Source organism: Lactuca virosa, chromosome 4 (assembly GCF_052849685.1).
Source record: "Lactuca virosa cultivar CGN04683 chromosome 4, Lactuca_virosa_CGN04683_v6, whole genome shotgun sequence".
In the NCBI taxonomy this organism is placed as follows: Eukaryota; Viridiplantae; Streptophyta; class Magnoliopsida; order Asterales; family Asteraceae; genus Lactuca; species Lactuca virosa.
Genome location: NC_136429.1, coordinates 64,350,547 through 64,361,544, shown reverse-complemented (window position 1 = coordinate 64,361,544; position 10,998 = coordinate 64,350,547). Strand labels below are relative to the sequence as shown.

General features: G+C 31.3%; 1 pseudogene across 1 annotated transcript; it reads left to right on the top strand.

The window, feature by feature from the left end:
* Positions 1-6,727: 6,727 nt before the first annotated feature.
* Positions 6,728-8,973, top strand: LOC145104965 (cytochrome P450 CYP736A12-like; annotated as a pseudogene). The gene is made up of 2 exons (XR_013707199.1): positions 6,728-7,449; positions 8,010-8,973. The product of XR_013707199.1 is annotated as a cytochrome P450 CYP736A12-like (transcript).
* Positions 8,974-10,998: the final 2,025 nt, after the last annotated feature.

Genomic DNA, 10,998 nt, shown 5'->3' with positions numbered 1-10,998 from the left:
ATAAAATAGTAAACCACAATCGGTTACATCGGTTACAGTTAACAAGATAAATAAAATAGGAAGAAAAGCAGGAGAAGAGAAGTTAAAGAAAATAGAAAAGATTATATTTCCAAAAGTTCACAAAGTAAAGAAATAATCTTTAAAAAGTTAAAAGAAAACTAAATGACATACAATGGGAAAGCATCCCTTACACCGGAGAAACAATGATAGCAGCAGGAGAGCAACTATGGTCGCCTATCTTACCCTTCTTGTCGCCTTGACTCAACCATCCATCGCCGTTGTGATGTATTCTTTCTCTTCTTCATTTGCGGTAATATTTCTATTGCTTTTGAGGATTAGACTTTTGTGGTTTTTATATTTATTTTCATTTTAGAATACCCAATATCAAATTAAAGTGACTAGATTAGAGTTACTGTGAGTCTCTGAGCTTAGGCTTTAGGACCCATTACGAATTGTCTTGTCAATACCCTTGTTATATTTTTTTCATAATGGTTTTTTAATAATAGTAAAATAGTTCAGCTCTTGCAGCGTACAACTAAAATAAATTGATTTCATTTGTTTCTTATACATTTTCTCTAAGTATCATTTTGTATGTTATTTGTCTTTCATTTAATTAGTTTTTAATAAAAAAATTTGTTATAAGTGTAATACTTTATTCAATTGTAATTTAGTTGCATGTCTTCGTTTTATAATTTATATTACTAAAATTATATGCATTGATTCGTATTAGTATATAAACAGGTTTATTATTAGAATACTAGATATATAGATATATGTTTAGTTTTGTATTTAGAATATTAGGAGAGTAATCGGTTTATGATATATATATATATATATATATATATATATATATATATATATATATATATATATATATATATATATAATGCATTTATCTTTATGGGCCCTAAACATTTTAAGACTATTGTCTTAAAAAACAAGGAGAAGGGATCTTGACCCTTTATTATCATTCTAACGGTCCAGATGATCTCACAGGACATTCACACAGATCGACCATCTCCCGATACCTTCTTCACCCGCTCTTCCATGTTCATTTCAAAATTTGAATACTCTATCCTTTTCTCTCTAGAAACCCTAGCTATCACCGCCATCACCACAACCACTTTTCTCATTCTCTCTTTCTTAACCAGCGTCCGATCACCACAACCACCAGAAGCACCTCCTTCAACACGAAGACCAGAAAGAGAGACGAAGTTGAACCCTACACACGCCGATGATTTTCTCTCTAAAAATTAAAACTCAGATATCGTGTGACCATATGTCGCCGCACCATCGCTTGCCGCCTTCCCACCATTATCGATTTACTGGCCTGTGGACAGCTTAACCATCTTCTTTACCAGACACTACCCTCCAAAATCAATGTAACACTTGAACTGGTAAATATTTTCCTTTCATTTTTTGTTTGCTTATGGTTTGTTTTATTGCTTCGGATCTATTTAAACCACCTAAACATTTTGAAGTTTTAAACTCTTCTCGTTTGATTCTAATAGCTCGAGTTTGTATTTTGGTCATAATGCTCCCAAGCCCCAATAATTTTACAGGTATGTATTCATTGAATCGATTTTGTGATTTTTTTTATCTCGAATTTGCTCAAAACATATTTTCTTTTATGTATTTTGTTTCTCCCTGATTTGCTCAAGAACTCTAATTATTTGATATTTATGGTATTGATTTTCAGATCTATGTCTGTATAATCATGGTTTTGGCAACTTGGAGGTGAATTTCAAGTTTTTTTGTTTCCTCATAATTAGTTTCCTATACACAGACACATGTTTTTTTTTGTCAATTCATTGTTTTTACTGTTGAAATGGAGCTGCAGAAAATGCTTGGATATAGTTCTAATACTGATGTTATATTGTTTGTAGGAATGAATTTGGAATTTGGGTTCATCAAGAGCTTTCTGTACATTTAATATTTTCACATTTCTCACATATGAGCTGTAAATGGTATCCATTGTGCAGGAGCAGATCTGGGATTTGTGTCCTGCTCTCTAGCATCGAACCCTAAACTACAATTTGAAGAAGTATAATAGGTATCCATTTCTTTTTTCTTTTCACTCATCTTCATCTACTCGATCTAAACCCTCTCTTTAATGGTATATGTGTTATTTAACTTTATGTATGATAAACAATCTAATTATGTGTTTCTTTACTCTAATGTCTCAAAACATTTTAAAAATCACTAATGATTTTGTATCTTTGTTCATATAGTATATTTTATGGTATTAATATGTAAATCCTAATGTCCGTGTCTAATGTTTACAAATATTGATTAGGCCAAGTGATTTTGGGTTTGATTTTAACCTAACATAGCATCTCCACCATCCACTGGGTAGACTCTTGCTATCGCTATTTTTAATACAAATATTCGTAAGTTTTGCTAGCTTTGTGCTGATTACAGTTAGAAAGTATTTTCTTTATTATAGTAATTCTTTTAGTTATTTTTAAATTTGATGCAGAAAAGTTATCGAAGAAAATGAAAAAGTTTTGTTTGAGTCCTGATGATTCAACAAGTTTGGGTGTTTAGTAACACATTTGACAGCAAGGTAAGAAAATTTATACTTCTCTTGCTTGTATATGTCATCTTCTCAGAAACCACAAAATTCTCATGTTTTTGAGATGTTTGTATTCTTGACAGTTTTGGTTTATAACTATATGATGTTTGTGTAATTGTGTATGTGTGTATGCATGTCTGTTTTTTATGTGTTGTTTTTTTTTTCTCTCTCTCTCTCTCTATCTTTCTCTCTCTCTCTCTCTCTCTCTCTCTCTCTCTCCTATTTGTGTGTGTTGTAAATACATAGTAGGATGTTGTATTAAATGCATGTAGTAAGTACAACGTGGTAATGAATAAAATTAGGATGTTATAATACATAAATAAATAAAATTAGGTTGCTATTTTTTAGCAGTTACTCTTAACTTTTATGTTTTCCATATCTCTAATTCCCCCAATAATGGTGTTGGTGGATGCATATGAACATTTATTTCGTATTTATTGGATCTTTAATATATCCGATTAATTGAAATCTCATTTTTTACAATCTTAAAGCTTACAAGTTGAGATCGTTGACTGAGGAAACAGAGGATGTTTACAATCTTTTTTGCTTCTACATGTTTTCTGCTTGGTTATGACTAATGTCATTTTTTGAAATACTTTGAACTGTAATTATTTGGATGTAGTACACATGATGTTCAAATGAAGTTGTGTACAAAATGTGATGCGAAATAGACGTGGGAGTGTCATGTGGATGCTGCAACAGGTAAGAGAACTTCATAAGGCTTCAATTTCTGTTTCCTAAATCCATATCTAACCTAAAAATTTGGTTTAGCCTTCAAAAATATTGACTGAGATGATATAACTATTCAGGTTATGGAAATGTTGTCAGTTGGCCAACACAAAAGACAATGTTGATTGGTCAACAGTTTTGTGAAGCATGAGGCTATTTAGCAGAGGTTAGATGGGGGCACTTAACAATCTAACTAAAATGATGAATCTCCACTAAAGATGGTGGCAGCTCTTTTGCTAATGTTCTCTTTGATATTTCAGTAATATCAAGTTTGGAGGTCAAGTTCAGAGAAAGAGGAAGCCATGGTTAGATTAATAGGTAGAGGGAAAGATGTAGTGATATCAATCTATCTTTATATCGTATAGGCATATATTTTGAATAGTGAAATGATTTTCTGAATACAAAATCGCGAATTGTTGTCCAAATTATATCATTTTTCAGATTTGGAAAGTCTAACGTGGAAAGTGTTCTTTTGAAGGCATCATTCCTTTGGTTATTTTTATTTCCATATTTATATATCCATTTTAATTATCTCAAGGTATGATGTTAACGAAATTCTTATCTAATTGTAATTTAGTCGGTTATAAAAACTAATATTTTCTAAACAATTCTTTGTATGTGTAAAGTATTCTTTGAATGTATTGGAAGATAAGAACCTACATGTTGTATCTGTGTTTTATTTTAATTATTTTATCATATTTATGCTTCTTGGATTTCTACATTTTGTAAATTATTATGAACTGATTAAATGAAACAAATGATTTTTTATTTTATTTTGTCTATTGGTTTCAAATTTCAATAATGAATGCAAATGGTGAACTTGCTGTTAATCTTTGGTTTCAATAAGATTGGTGATTTTTGGTTCTTTTTTCGCAATCGAAGATCCATGCCTATTTTCGCAGTGAACTTACTGTTAATCTATGAGTTAAATTAACTATGAGTTAAATTAATGTTTTTGGTCTTAATTTCCAGTATTTGACTAAATGACATTTAAACACTTCTATTGTGAATATTTTAGATCTTAAACAAATGTATTTTTATTAGTAACCAAAAACAATAATATATTTATACTTATCAACCAGAAAATAAACATAATCTTTTAATCCAAAATGAAAAGTATACTTATATATTAAAGCAAAAAAATAAGAAGTTATTTTTATTTTTAGGGAAAAATACAAAACTAGCCATTTTTCCTAATTACTTATCAAAAAATAGCCAAAAAAACTCACTTAGCCAAACATAGCCCACAAAAGAGTAGTCAACTTTTGGTTGACTACGGTCAACAGAGGATGACTACGGTCAACGCCCGTTGACTACTCTTTTCCCCTAATGGGCTACTGTTTCAAGGGGCCGTTTACTTTTTCGTGGCCCATTAGCCCAAAGTATATAATGAAATTTTTTTCAGATTAGGTCATTTTCCTATTGTTTTTTTTTTGTTTGGCTACGTTTTTCTCTCAATGGAACACCCGAAGAACAACCAGGTTTGTCTATTTTTCTTAAAAATTTTACCGTGTTTGTGATTAGGAGTAGGTTATGTTTATGGGGATAATTTTTTTTTTGAAAAAAATATAAAACCGTAGGTTTCATATGAAACCTACGGTGTACAAGTGCCCAATGCACTGTTTGTGCAGTGTCGACTTGTACACCGTAGGTTTCATATGAAACCGTACAGACGTTTTTTTTTTTTTCGTTTTTTTTAAAATGGTATCAATAGAATAGGAATTGGATGTATTTTGTTGTGGTATAATTTTTTTTTTTAAAAAAAAGGGAAACCGTAGGTTTTTTAGAAACCTATGGTGTACAAGTATGTACTGCACAGTTTGTGCATTAAACACTTGTACACCGTAGGTTTCACAAAAAAACCGGTGTTTTTTATTAAAAAAAATTTAATAGCCAATAAACATTTGTATCTCCTTGTGTGTATCTTATGATTTTTGTTTGGAAAAAAAAATCGTAGGTTTTTGCGAAAACCCCCCAAAAAAAAAAAAAACCGTAGCTTTTTTTGCGAAAACCGTAGACTACGGTTTGGGAAACCGTAGGTTTTAAAAAACCTACGGTTTTGAATGTCAAAAATGAAAAAAAAAAAATATACAAAACGCGAAACAGTAGACGAAATGGCGAAACAGTAGGCGAATCTCGAAACCTATGGTTTCGTGGGCTATTTTTGGCAATTTGCTAATTTTTGGCTAAAAATTGATAATTACCCCCTTAATTTGGCTAGATTAGTAATTAGCCCTTATTTTTAACCCCCAAAAAATTGTATTTTAAATTTTAACGAAAATAACAATATAATTTTATTTTTAACCCAAAATAGAAACAAAAATTATCAATATATTGTAATGATAAACTATATATACAAATACACTCTCTTTATTCTATATTATTTTAATTTTATTACTTATATTATGATTATGACTATTTTTATCTTTAAATATTAGCAATGATTAAAGGACACTCTCTAAAATAAAATGTCCCACCCATACTTAAAAGTTATCACATTCCATCTAAATTTATAACCCATAAATACACAACTAAAATAAAGAGCCACCCATGGACTAAAACAATCAAATAGATGTAGTTATATTTATTGCACACCCCACCTCTTAAACCCTAAAATCTAAAGATAACTATTAGTCTCATGCAAAATGAAAGCTAAATTCCGCTCAAAACCATTTGTCATAAAGTTAGAAATGAAACGGAAAAAATAAAATCAAACTAAAAAAATCTAGAATTCGAACAAAAAAAGAAAAAAAAAAAAAGAACGTGATACCACAATGATATGGGACGAGATAAGATCGGAAAGAAAGACAAGTTAGGAAAAGACTAGATCAAAAAAGACTAACATGAAAAAGAGCACCCGAGATCGCCCGAAATAGATTGAACAATCGTCAGAATGAAACTATTATCTGCCCGCTGCATCGCGCGGGTACGCTACTAGTATATATATATATATATATATATATATATATATATATATATATATATATATATATATATATATATATATATATATATATATATATATAAGGATTCAGCCCCTCCTCTACTATTGCGTGTGTTCGGCCCGTGCCCTTCATAGTTACTTACTGGTCGGGGTTTTTTTTTTATTAATAATATTTGTCGTTTTAAATTTTTTTTTTATAGAAAATAATTAAAAAGAACAAGGACCACGTCCTAATTGACCATGCATGGGTCGGTGAAATAATCACTTTGGAAGAAGTTATTCAAGGACAACTTTTTTATTTAAACAAGTTAATAACATGACTTCAGCAAATCCGATAACCGTGTTAATTAGGTCAAAGTGAGCACAAACACGTTATGAAAAATTACAAACATAATATGCCAAAAAAAAAAATTAATCAGCTAATGCTAAGAAGAATCCATAAAGTCCATCAACCCAAGCCATCTACTTATACATCTATATCACAAAGATAATCTGTACCATAGAAGCTTAAACAAGCGGCTTGACAATGCATTCTTTTGCACTTGCAATACTCCTAGTTCTCACCGGAATCTTATTTTGGCAATGGTGGTCAACTCATGTCCGCTGTAAAAAACTACCACCAGGCCCCATGCCCTTACCAATCATTGGAAGCCTCCACTTATTAGGAAATCTCCCACATCGCGCCCTCCACAACCTCTCCCAAAAGTATGGTTCGATCATGTCCATCCGCCTTGGGTCCATCCAGTCTGTGATAGTCTCTTCACCTGAAGCCGCCAAACTCTTCCTTGGAACCCATGACGCCATTTTTGCTTCTCGTCCCAATACAGAAGCTGCAAAATACCTATCTTATGGTAGCAAGGGAATGACACTTACGGAATATGGACCATACTGGCGTAGCGTGAGAAAGTTTTGTACGTTGGAACTGCTGAATGTTATGAAAGTTAAATCTTTTGCAGGGATGAGAAGGGAGGAAATTAGGTTGATGGTGGAGGAGATGAAGGTTGCATCAATGGAGCGTAAGGTGGTGGATTTAGATGAGGCTGTAGGTGCGTTGGTTGATGGAATGACGTGTAGGATGATTTTTGGTAAGAAAAATAAGGATAGGTCTATTTTCAAGGGCGTACTTGATGAGACCATGGAACTAGCAGGTGCCTTCAATTTGGCAGATTATGTGACAATATTAGCTCCGTTTGACCTTCAGGTACGCAATTTCATAATCTTCACCTCAATTTTGCCAAAAGTTCATAGAGATATTTTTATTAAATACACATAAAAATATGTATACTAATATGCATGTTTGCCAATCGAATCAAACATTGGCTTTTTGCAGTGGCAGAACCTATAACCCAGGTTTTCAGCCTTATTAGTATACCAGATCCTATTTTTCTATAGACGAAAGATGAATTTTTTGAAAAATGAATTATAAGACAGCCAATGCATTACTTAGAACAAACCAAGTTTGTACCAATTTTTTTTAGTAATACTTATTTTGGCCACCTTGATTAAACTGTTTGTGTTCCCTTCTTGACTTTATGATAATAATCTGAGAGAGTAAATCAGATTCATATATTAAATGATAGTAAGATACTAATTATGTTTCTTTCGGGTAACAACATTTTAGGAAGCTAATACATCAAAATCGTGTATTTCATACATTTTAGACATGATTGGCTTTTATAGTTGCTTTGAGTTATTAATTGTCTTGAGTATTGAGAAATATATCAAAGATTCTGATCCATTTCTCATATTCTGGATTTGCAGGGCTTAACTAAACGCTTTATGTCGTTAGAAAAAGGCATTGATGAAATGCTCGAGACATTGATAAATGAGCATGAAGAACACGGTCGTGTCGGTTCTCAAAGGCCTGATGAAATGGATTTCATTGACATATTGATGTCACTAAAACAACAATATTCAAATACCCATGATGAGCTATCCTATACAATTGATAGGTCTAGCATGAAGGCCATTTTACTAGAAATGGTAGCTGGGGCCGTGACACTGTAAAAACTTCAATTGAATGGATATTAGCTGCACTTATCAAACACCCTAGAGTAATGAAAAAGCTCCAAAAAGAATTGAAGACTGTGATTGGAGATAAAAACGAGGTTGAAGAAATAGATTTGGCAAAGCTAACTTACTTGCACATGGTAGTTAAGGAGACTTTTCGGCTTTACCCGGTCTCTCCATTATTGATTCCGCATGAATCTATGGAGGATGTCATAGTTGATGGTTACTATATACCAAAGAAGACTCGTGTTATTATAAATTATTGGGCATTTGGACGTGACCCAAAACTTTGGTCTGAAAATTAGGAGGAGTTTCTTCCAGAGAGGTTTCTTGCCAAAGATATTGATTTTCGTGGGGCTGATTGTCAACTTATACAATTTGGCATAGGAAGAAGAGGATGTCCTGGGATGAATATGGGGTTACTGAACGTTGGTTTAGTGATTGCTAACATTGTACATTGCTTTGAATGGGAGCTACCGGATCGAATGTCACCAAGTGATCTGGATATGAATGAAAAGTTTGGTTTAACTATTCCTCGTATTAAGCCTTTATTAGCCATTCCAATATACCGCACTTGAGGAAGCTAGAAAGGCTTAGATTTTTTCAGGACACTTGGCAATCAAAGAATGAAACAAACTTTGGGGTTGCTTAAGTTTGAATCTTTCATTTTGTAATGTTTTCATGTGTTTACTAGGCGAATATATAGTTAAAATACTGCAAGTTCATGTTAAAAATAATTATTAAATTGATATTTACTATGAAATAATAGTTTCTTACACTAAATTGTTATGTAAAATTGTAATGATTTCTTACCATATTATAATATATATTAAAATCATATCATTTAATATTTTCTTAACGAGAGTTTCGGGCCAACTTTCGCACAACGATTATTCTCTCGCTACAAACATGAGACTATGGATCATGTCGTGGATTTAAACATGACACTACTACAAAAAAGTACATGGGACCTTCTAGAAAAGACCCAGTTTTGAAAAAAAACGGGTTTTATTAGTAGGGATATCGGGGCTTTTAATTTATGACCCGATTTAAAATAAGTGATCGGGTTTTATACTCTTTGGATGCCCTTTTCTCGAATTCATAGGCCCAGTTTTAACAACCAGGATTTTTTACCGATAAACGAGCAACAACTTGGTTTGTGAGATTAATTTTATCAACAATGACAGCGTGGTTGTTCAACACCCTAATTATTCTCAAATGATTATGTATAAACTCATATACTTCACCTGGTTTCAACAAACTACAATTTTTATATTCTTTTCTTTCACCATTACCTCTTTGCATTCTTTGCACGTTACTGTTCACCATCAATTTTTACTTCAATTTCGAAAGGTATTGTGATTACTCTTTTATTTATGTTGCATATTTATTTCAAAAGTTTGTATTTGTAAGTTATATTTTGTTAAAAGAGTTCTAGTTTTTTATATGACAGGATTACCGCTTTGCATTATTTTCACATTACCGATTCATCATCACTTTCAACTTCACTTTCCTAAAGTATTGTGATTACTCTTTTATTTATGTTATATATTTATTTTATAAGTTTGCATTTAACTTCTGAGATCGAGTAGTTTTGTTAAAATATTTCTATTCTTTTTATATAACAGGAATGACGGGAGAAATCAATTGAACCACAAAGCACACTTTTCTAGCTTGATCTAATCTGAACAAGTAAGGTAACATTTTTTTTCACTTTTAAGCAATCGTTCGTATTATTCTAAATTTTATTTTATAATTTAGGTACATAATACATCGCATATAAACTCTATTTGACATAATTACCAAACCACCTACACATCACATAACTTCTTTACAAAAATATTACGACAATATGAGGTATGTCTACAAAATGTGATATCAAATAGAACAAGACAAGGTTTTCTAATGGTTTCACAAACATCAAAACAAACGAGTTTAGGTCGAGAGAATCAAAGTATTTGGTTTAGTGACTCAAATGGCCTTTAAGATTTAGATCCTAAATTGATGCAAAAACCTGCTGAAAAAGTTTAGAAAAATTATATATTATACAAGTTTACGAATTCCCGAAAAGATTTTATTATAATAAAGTAATTAAAATGCATTATGTGTTTGAAAATCCTAAAGAAATCTACTTATGCTATTTAGAGAAACAATAGTCAAACACTTTGAAATTTATACATGTAAGCAAAAAGACAAGCATAGTGACAATTAGCAACCACCAAATGGTGAAAAAGTCCAAAAAAATTGGTCTTTGTGATAATTTGTAACTTGTATTGTAGTAAAGTTATTGTCACTTTTTATACTAAACAATTCAAACAAATAATACAACTTTTGGAATTTAATAAAAAGCGTAAAAATTATTACTCAAACAAATAATATAACAAAGCTAGACATCAGAAATAATTTGGAGAAAACATAGCCTGCAAATAATATCAAATGAATTAACCAATATATTTACCTCTTCATGAGAGCTAGCATTGATAGCAAAAAAAGTGAGTGTCCCATTCAACTACAGCCTACAGTTAAGTACATATATCGATAATTGCAAATAAAATATGAACCATGAGATTGTTAACGAAAAAAACTCTAATCAGTTAAAACAATAAATTTCTTTTTATTTGATTAGTATTGCTATTATTGCACAACTTTTTAAAAGTTCTTTGTTGTAACATGACCAAATGAAAGTATGGTGATATAAATTTATAAAAAACAAGTAAAATGAAACTATTTTGCTATTTTT